The 7500-nt window shown below is 35.0% G+C and overlaps 1 protein-coding gene across 2 annotated transcripts in view; it reads left to right on the top strand.

Annotated features, from left to right (window-relative positions):
* Positions 1-7500, top strand: part of LOC115224784 — a 222098-nt gene that overhangs the window by 189233 nt on the left and 25365 nt on the right. The gene's annotated exons all lie outside the window — the stretch shown is intronic.

The raw sequence follows: 7500 nt of genomic DNA on the forward strand, positions 1-7500 counted from the left end.
CCACAGTCTAATGACTGAAACAAGTAAAAGTAGGAATGAATGTGAATATGGTGTGCTTTATCATTGTACTCATGGTGAATTTTCCTATACACTGACATTTGTTGCAGCAAATTTTCCAGCCATGCCCTCCACTGAAATTGCTGGCTTTGTGCCAAAATTTGATGCCATTGTTACATTTCTTGTTTTCTTTTTCTTTCTCTCCTTTTATCAGTGGTTCACCTGGGCCAATGTCACTACACATTACAGGTAAAAATATTGACAAGAACGCCAACACGGGGTATATATATATATATATCTATATATATATCTATATATTATAGATATATAATATGTATGTATGTGGTTATCACACAATGTAATATATATACACCCAGTCATTCTCGAACGTTTCTACATTCATGTTCTTCTGTTTTTCTTCTTTTTCTTCTTTTTCTTGGTTCCTTTTTATCTTATGTTGGGGGTGTGTGTATGTAATATTATATAAATATATATATAATATATACATACACACACACCCACATTTACATACACACATATGTAATATATTATAGTATATCTTTAAATATATATATATATAATATATATATATATATATATATATATATATGTATTTTTATATATGTGTTGCTTCTTGAATTTGCTTGTTTTTCTTTTTTTCTTTTTTGGTTTTATTTGATTTTTATTGTTTGTTTATCCCCCACCCCCATCACATACAAAAAAAAACAAACAAACTAACTCATTGCTGCTGTTGCTGCTGCTGTTGCTGCTCTCATTAACTAACCATTTCGTTGATTTTCTTTTATTAATAATCATTATGTTTTTCTACTTGGTATTTGATACACCACCCTTAGCACCATCCACCCTGTTCCAGCACCATCCACCCTTTTTCCAACACCATTTATCCTTGGCTTCATGTTTTTTTTTTTTCATTTTCATTTGTTTTTCTGGAAAAATAGAGATGTTTTTTATGTATAAGAACATATATACATAAATATATATATGTGGGTATATTGACCCAGGTGTGGTTGTGTGGTAAGAAGCTTGTTTCCCAACCACATGGTTCTAGGTTCAGTCCCATTGTGTGGCCCCTTGGTTTGGTCACATTAACCAAAATTTTTTTCGGGCGGCTTTGGGTGGTTTGGTAACGAAAGGGTTAACCAGTAAATGCTACCTTCATCTCTGCTTCTCCCTTCTTTGTTATCTAATTAAAAGCATACCAGTGAAAACCACAAGTTTCACATTGTTATTATATCCGTTTCATTCTCCTCTCTCTCTCTCTCTCCCTATATATATATATATATATATATATATATATATATATATATATATATATGTATAAATATGTGTGCGTGTCACGCAAATGGCACCCATTACACTCTTGGAGTGGTTGGTGCTAGGAAGGACATCCAGCCATAGAAAACCATGCCAAATCAGACTGGAGTCTGGTGCAGCCTTACAGCTTACCAGCCCAGGTCAAACCGTCCAATCCATGCCAGCATGAACAACGGACATTAAATGATGATGATGATGGTAATGATAATATATATCCACACATATATATATGATGGGCTTCTTTCAGTTTCCATCTACTAAATCCACTTACAAGGCGTTGGTCGGTCTGAAGCTATAGTAGAAGACACTTGCACAAAGTGCCATGCAATGGGACTGAACCCAGTGCCATGTGGTTGGTAAGCAAGCCTCTTACCACACATCCATCCCTGTGCCTAGAATCAGTTGGAAACAATTATTTAAAGCATATCAATTAATGGGGGGTTTTTTTCCTGTTATGTTATATTCTTGCATCCCTCCCCCAATGCCCTACAATGTCTTAATGTTTTGTGTTTTTATTTAATATTTTCTTAATTTTTTTGGTTGTTTTTTATTTGTTTTTTATTTAATGAACTTTTTAAACAAGTTTGTATATGTATGTGTATGTATATATATATATATACATACATATGTGCATGCAAATATATATATATATATATATATATAAATTTAGATTCAAATGAATATGGTACTTAATTTAGATGCACCAGAATTCTGTATGGTGTTATCCATAAAAATCCGCTGGGTGATTATAATCAAAATAAGCAATAAGAATGACTCCGGTAATTTGGTACGATCGTTTCGTACTACATCATTTTATTGTAAGTATTACAACAGTTTTCAAATGCTGAGCACTCATCAGCCAATTATAGAGGTTTTCCATTAATACAAAAATTTTCATATCAAGTGGCAACATTATAGAGAAGGTAGATATATAGACAAAGATGTGGATTTGAATTTTAAGAACATTTGAGGTAGTGGAGCCCATCAACTGACTGACTAAGATTCAGTTGCTCCAGACTATTGTAAGGTTCTGAGAGGGAAGAACAAATGAAAAGAGACAATAAAGATTTTTTAATTATAGAAATGGGGTAAAGGGGATGTCAGAGCTCCATATAAGGAATTTATGTAGAAGACAGCATTGTCACTACTAAATGCCAATTACTACTATTTCATGAACAGATTCAGCGTTAGGAGAACTAGGTCAGTGTCAAGTGGTCACAATAACATTCACAGAGAATGCAGAGACCTTACAAACCCTATGCACATCATCACAACAGTTGGTCTATAAGTTCCAAGTACTTTGATATGTTAGAATAAAGGAAAAAAATATAAATCTAAAATTTATTCAATTTGGAGAAAAGGACAACTTAGTACTTATTAACTGGGGGAAAAGCCTTATTAATCAAGTGAACATATTAGGGGTCGAAATATATACTAAGAAAGATGGAAGAGGGAAAATCAAAGAAGGCAGATATTCATAGGTTTAGTAGAAGGTGATATTTTATTATATGAAGAGAGGTAATTTAGAAGAGTAAATTATTCAGATTTCATTGATAGTGAGTTGATATTAATGAATTAAAATATAGGATCTGTTGGAAATAAAATTTACTACCTGCGGATAAAAGTTAATTAGTTAGGTAAAAATATCTTAGGTTAATTATATATTAAGAAATGGGAGTGAGATAATCAAGGTGAACCGAATAGTTTCCCTAGGGACATAGGATTAATGCTACTTAGTATTGGAGAACATTAAAAAGAAGAATTTAATTCTAAGTTTGCAATGAAGTTTTATAATCATTTATGAGTGTTAAACTAAAATCAGTATGGTATATTCGTTCCTATTTGGTTAAATATATTTTGTAAAGATATCTTAGACTAATTATATATTAAGAAATGGAAGTGAGATAATCAAGATGAACCAAATAGTTTCCCTAGGGACATAGGATTAATACTACTTAGTATTGGAGAACATTAAAAAGAAGAATTTAATTCTAAGTTTGCAATGAAGTTTTTTAATCATCTATGGGTGTTAAACTAAAACCAGTATGGTATATTCGTTCCTATTTGGTTAAATATATTTTGTAAAGATATCTTAGACTAATTATATATTGAGATAATCAAGGTGAACCGAATAGCTTCCTTAGGGACATAGGATTCATACTATTTAGTATTCCTACTATTTGGGATTCATACTATTTAAGATCCCAACCATTTAGATTCATACAGTTTAATTATAGAAAAAGGAAGAATTCAATTTAAAGTTTCCAGTGAAGTTTTTTTAGTCATCTATGAATGTTAACTTAAAAGCTAGTATGGTATATTCCTTCTTATTTGGTTGTAAAGAATGAAAATTTGAAAAATATAGGAATATTCACAAAATTATTATTTAAAGTATTTAAATGTTCAGGTCGTACGATGTATACAAGATACTCCCAGCTCCAAATGGTTATTCAACAGATTTGTATTACTCTGATGTTTCAAAATTTCATAAGTTTCCATAGAACAAAGTTGACAACCATCCCTACTATTTCTATAAGGTTTCGCTCTTCTTACTATATCAATCCACAACTTTGTCTATATATCTACCTTCTCTATAACGTTGCCACTTGATATGAAAATTTTTGTATTAATGGAAAACCTCTATAATTGGCTGATGAGTGGTCAGCATTTGAAAACTGTTGTAATACTTACAATAAAATGATGTAGTACGAAACGATCGTACCAAATTACCAGAGTCATTCTTGTTGCTTATTTTGATTATATATAAATATATATATATATATATGTATATATTTATATATGAAGGCACTTGACCTTGTAGTTAGGGTGTTGCACTTGTGATCACCGGATCACAGTTTCAATTTCCAGGTCGGATGGTATGTGGTGTTTTTGAGCAAAATACTTCATTTTATATTGTTCCAGTCTGTTCAGCTGTAAATGGGTAACCTCCGCAATCGTCTCGCCTTCCGTTCAGGGTAGAATGTTGGCCTGTCCGTCTGGCCAATGGGATGGCATCATTCAATGATGGAAAGCTCATTGTGACCAGTGATATATAACAACATCTGATAATCTGGGCGATTACGTGATACATACATACATATATATATGTATATATATATATATATGTGTGTGTGTATATATATATATATGTGTATATATGTGTGTGGTATATTATATATATATATATATATATATATTATATATATATAATATATATCTACAGGATGCATAAAGTATTTGAGAACATACCTTTTCTGAGTCATTGCTGCAATTTTTGATAACTCTGTATAATCTTTGTTTCAGAAAGTAATAATGGCAGACCCTCAAGAAATGAAGTCCCATGCTCTTATTGTGGTTATAAAGACTGAGCATAGCGATTTAGAGATATCTCAATTTTTAAAAGTTGCCAGATCTTTCATCTACAAAGTTTGTAAGGAGCTAGAGACTGAAGATGGCAACGTATCACCAATATCAAAGCATAAAAGTATTCTAAACTCTCTGAAATCATCAGAACACCTGAATTTATCCACCAAGTTCAACAGATTTGTTGTCCCCGAAGACTTCAGATATAAGTCTTATATGATGAGGAAAGGTCAATTTGTCAGAAAAAGCAAAGGAAACTCACTACATCAGATCCCAAAAGGCTCTTAAACAAACTGAAAAATCCTGCAGAAGAAGATTTGATTTGGTTTTTTTTCAAATGAGAAAAACTTTGACCAAGATCAAAAAGTTAACACAAGAAATGACAGATGGTTATATGTAGGCCCTTCTGAAGTTCCAAGTGTTATGCATACAAAATTCCTGCAGCTGTCATGGTTTTAGGGGTCAGCAATGAAGAACATGTGGTGCCACTTTACTTCTTTCCATAAGGTCTTAGAGTTAACTCTGCCTCCTACATTGAGGCCCTGGAAATAATTGTTAAGCCCTGGATAGACAGTGTATGCAATGGAAGGCCATATGTGTTTCAGTAAGACTCTGCACTATCACACATGGCTCTAGTAACACAGGAATAGATGGCTGAAAATTTTCATGATCACGTAACCCCTAACATTTGGCCTCCTAATTCCCCAGATCTCAATCCATTACACGTGGAGCATTGTTCAGAGAGAGGTCAATGAACACACCCATAACACCAAAGATTCTTTAAAAGCTGCCATTGTCAGAGTAATGTCCAAAATGAACCAGGACCACTTGATTTGAGCATGTAGATGATGTATATTTCATATAGAAGCAGTTGTTGAAGCTGAAGGTGGCTTTATTGAATAACATTATAGAAAAGAAGGTTTATTTCTATCCTCATAGCATTCATCATCATCATCATCATCGTTTAACGTCCGTTCTCCATGCTAGCATGGGTTGGACGGTTCGACCGGGGATCTGGGAAGCCAGAAGGCTGCACCAGGCTCCAGTCTTATCTGGCAATGTTTCTACAGCTGGATGCCCTTCCTAACGCCAACCACTCCGTGAGTGTAGTGGGTGCTTTTTACGTGCCACCTGCACTGGAGCCAGGCGAGTCTGGCATCGGCCACGGTCGGATTGGTGCATTTTACGTGCCACCTGCATGGAAGCCAGTTGAGGCGGCACTGGCTTCGGCCACAATTTAGATGGTGCTTTTTACGTGCCACCGACACGGGAGCCAGTCGAGGCGGCGCTGGCGTCGGCCACGATTCGGAAAGTGCTTTTTACGTATCTCCAGTCCAGGGGTCCTGGCATCTGCCGGGTTGATAAATAAAGTTACCTGTTATTATATATCTGTTTTTTTATAAACATAAATCTGTCCTCAAATATCTTACGCACCCTGTATATGTATATAATATATATGTGTGTATATATATATATAATAATAATAATAATAATAATAATAATGCATGGATGAATTTATAGATATTGTAATACATTGCTACATGCATTTCCACAAATCACATGTTTCTTACAATCATAGTCCACATTGCTGGGATAATTACATTACTGTCCATGGACATTGGGTGGATCATGTTCTTGTGTTCACTTCTTCAGGTGATATGGCATTAACATTGGAAACAGTGGATGCATAACTGAGGGTTTTTTCGCAATTCTCACCAATGCAAAGGTTGATTGGGGTATATATATATATATATATATATCACGTGATCACGTGACCGACCAGACCATCGGATGCTGCTACACATCGCTGGTCACAATGCGTTTGCATTGTTTTAGCCTTCGAACGATGCCACCCCGCTGGCTAAGCGAGCAGGCCAACAGAAGAAAGAGTGAGAGAAAGAGTGGTGAAACAGTACAGCAGAGTACATATTCTCACTTTTGTCAGCTGAGTAGACTGGGCCAATGTGAAATGAAGTATTTTGCTCAAGAACACAATGTGCTGCCTGGTCCAGAAACCGAAACCACAATCTTACAATCACGAGTGTAACACTGTAGCCACCAAGCCATGCACCTCCACACACACACACACACAGACACACACACACCCATATCATTATTTACCTTCCTATGACAACATTTGACATTCAATATTTGTTATTCTTCTGTGAGTTTATTTCAAAACAATCCCCTCTAAATGAGAAGTCAATTAATTTGTAATTAGTTATTCCCTAATTATTTATCTCATTATGTTTATATAATTTCTCTCTCTCTCTCTAATTGTATATCTGTTGTGTTTATTTAGTCCCTCTACCTCTCTAATTATTCCTCTCTTATATCTATACAACACGTCTCCTTCTCTAATTATCTCAGGTTTATTTAAACCCTGTCTCTCTCTCTCTCTCTCTCTCTAATTATCTTCGTTTATTGTGAGATACTCAAACCGGAAGTGTGCTGCTGTTTATGGTCGGCTGATTGTCATCTCAAGACACTCAACCATCCTCTGTCCTCCAAATATATTCCAGAAACATCTTTCTCTGCCTGCACTTGCTGGAAACTCTTTTCACTCCTCTTGTCAATGGAGATCCATCGATAGTCTCACATGGTTTGATTTCAATTTCACTTGCCTCGACAGGTCTTTGCAACCAATATATATATATATAGGCGCAGGAGTGGCTGTGTGGTAAGTAGCTTGCTTACCAACCACATGGTTCCGGGTTCAGTCCCACTGCGTGGCATCTTGGGCAAGTGTCTTCTGCTATAGCCTTGGGCCGACCAAAGCCTTGTGAGTGGATTTGGTAGACGGAA

This window comes from Octopus sinensis, linkage group LG26, assembly GCF_006345805.1.
Source record: "Octopus sinensis linkage group LG26, ASM634580v1, whole genome shotgun sequence".
Classification (NCBI taxonomy): domain Eukaryota; kingdom Metazoa; phylum Mollusca; class Cephalopoda; order Octopoda; family Octopodidae; genus Octopus; species Octopus sinensis.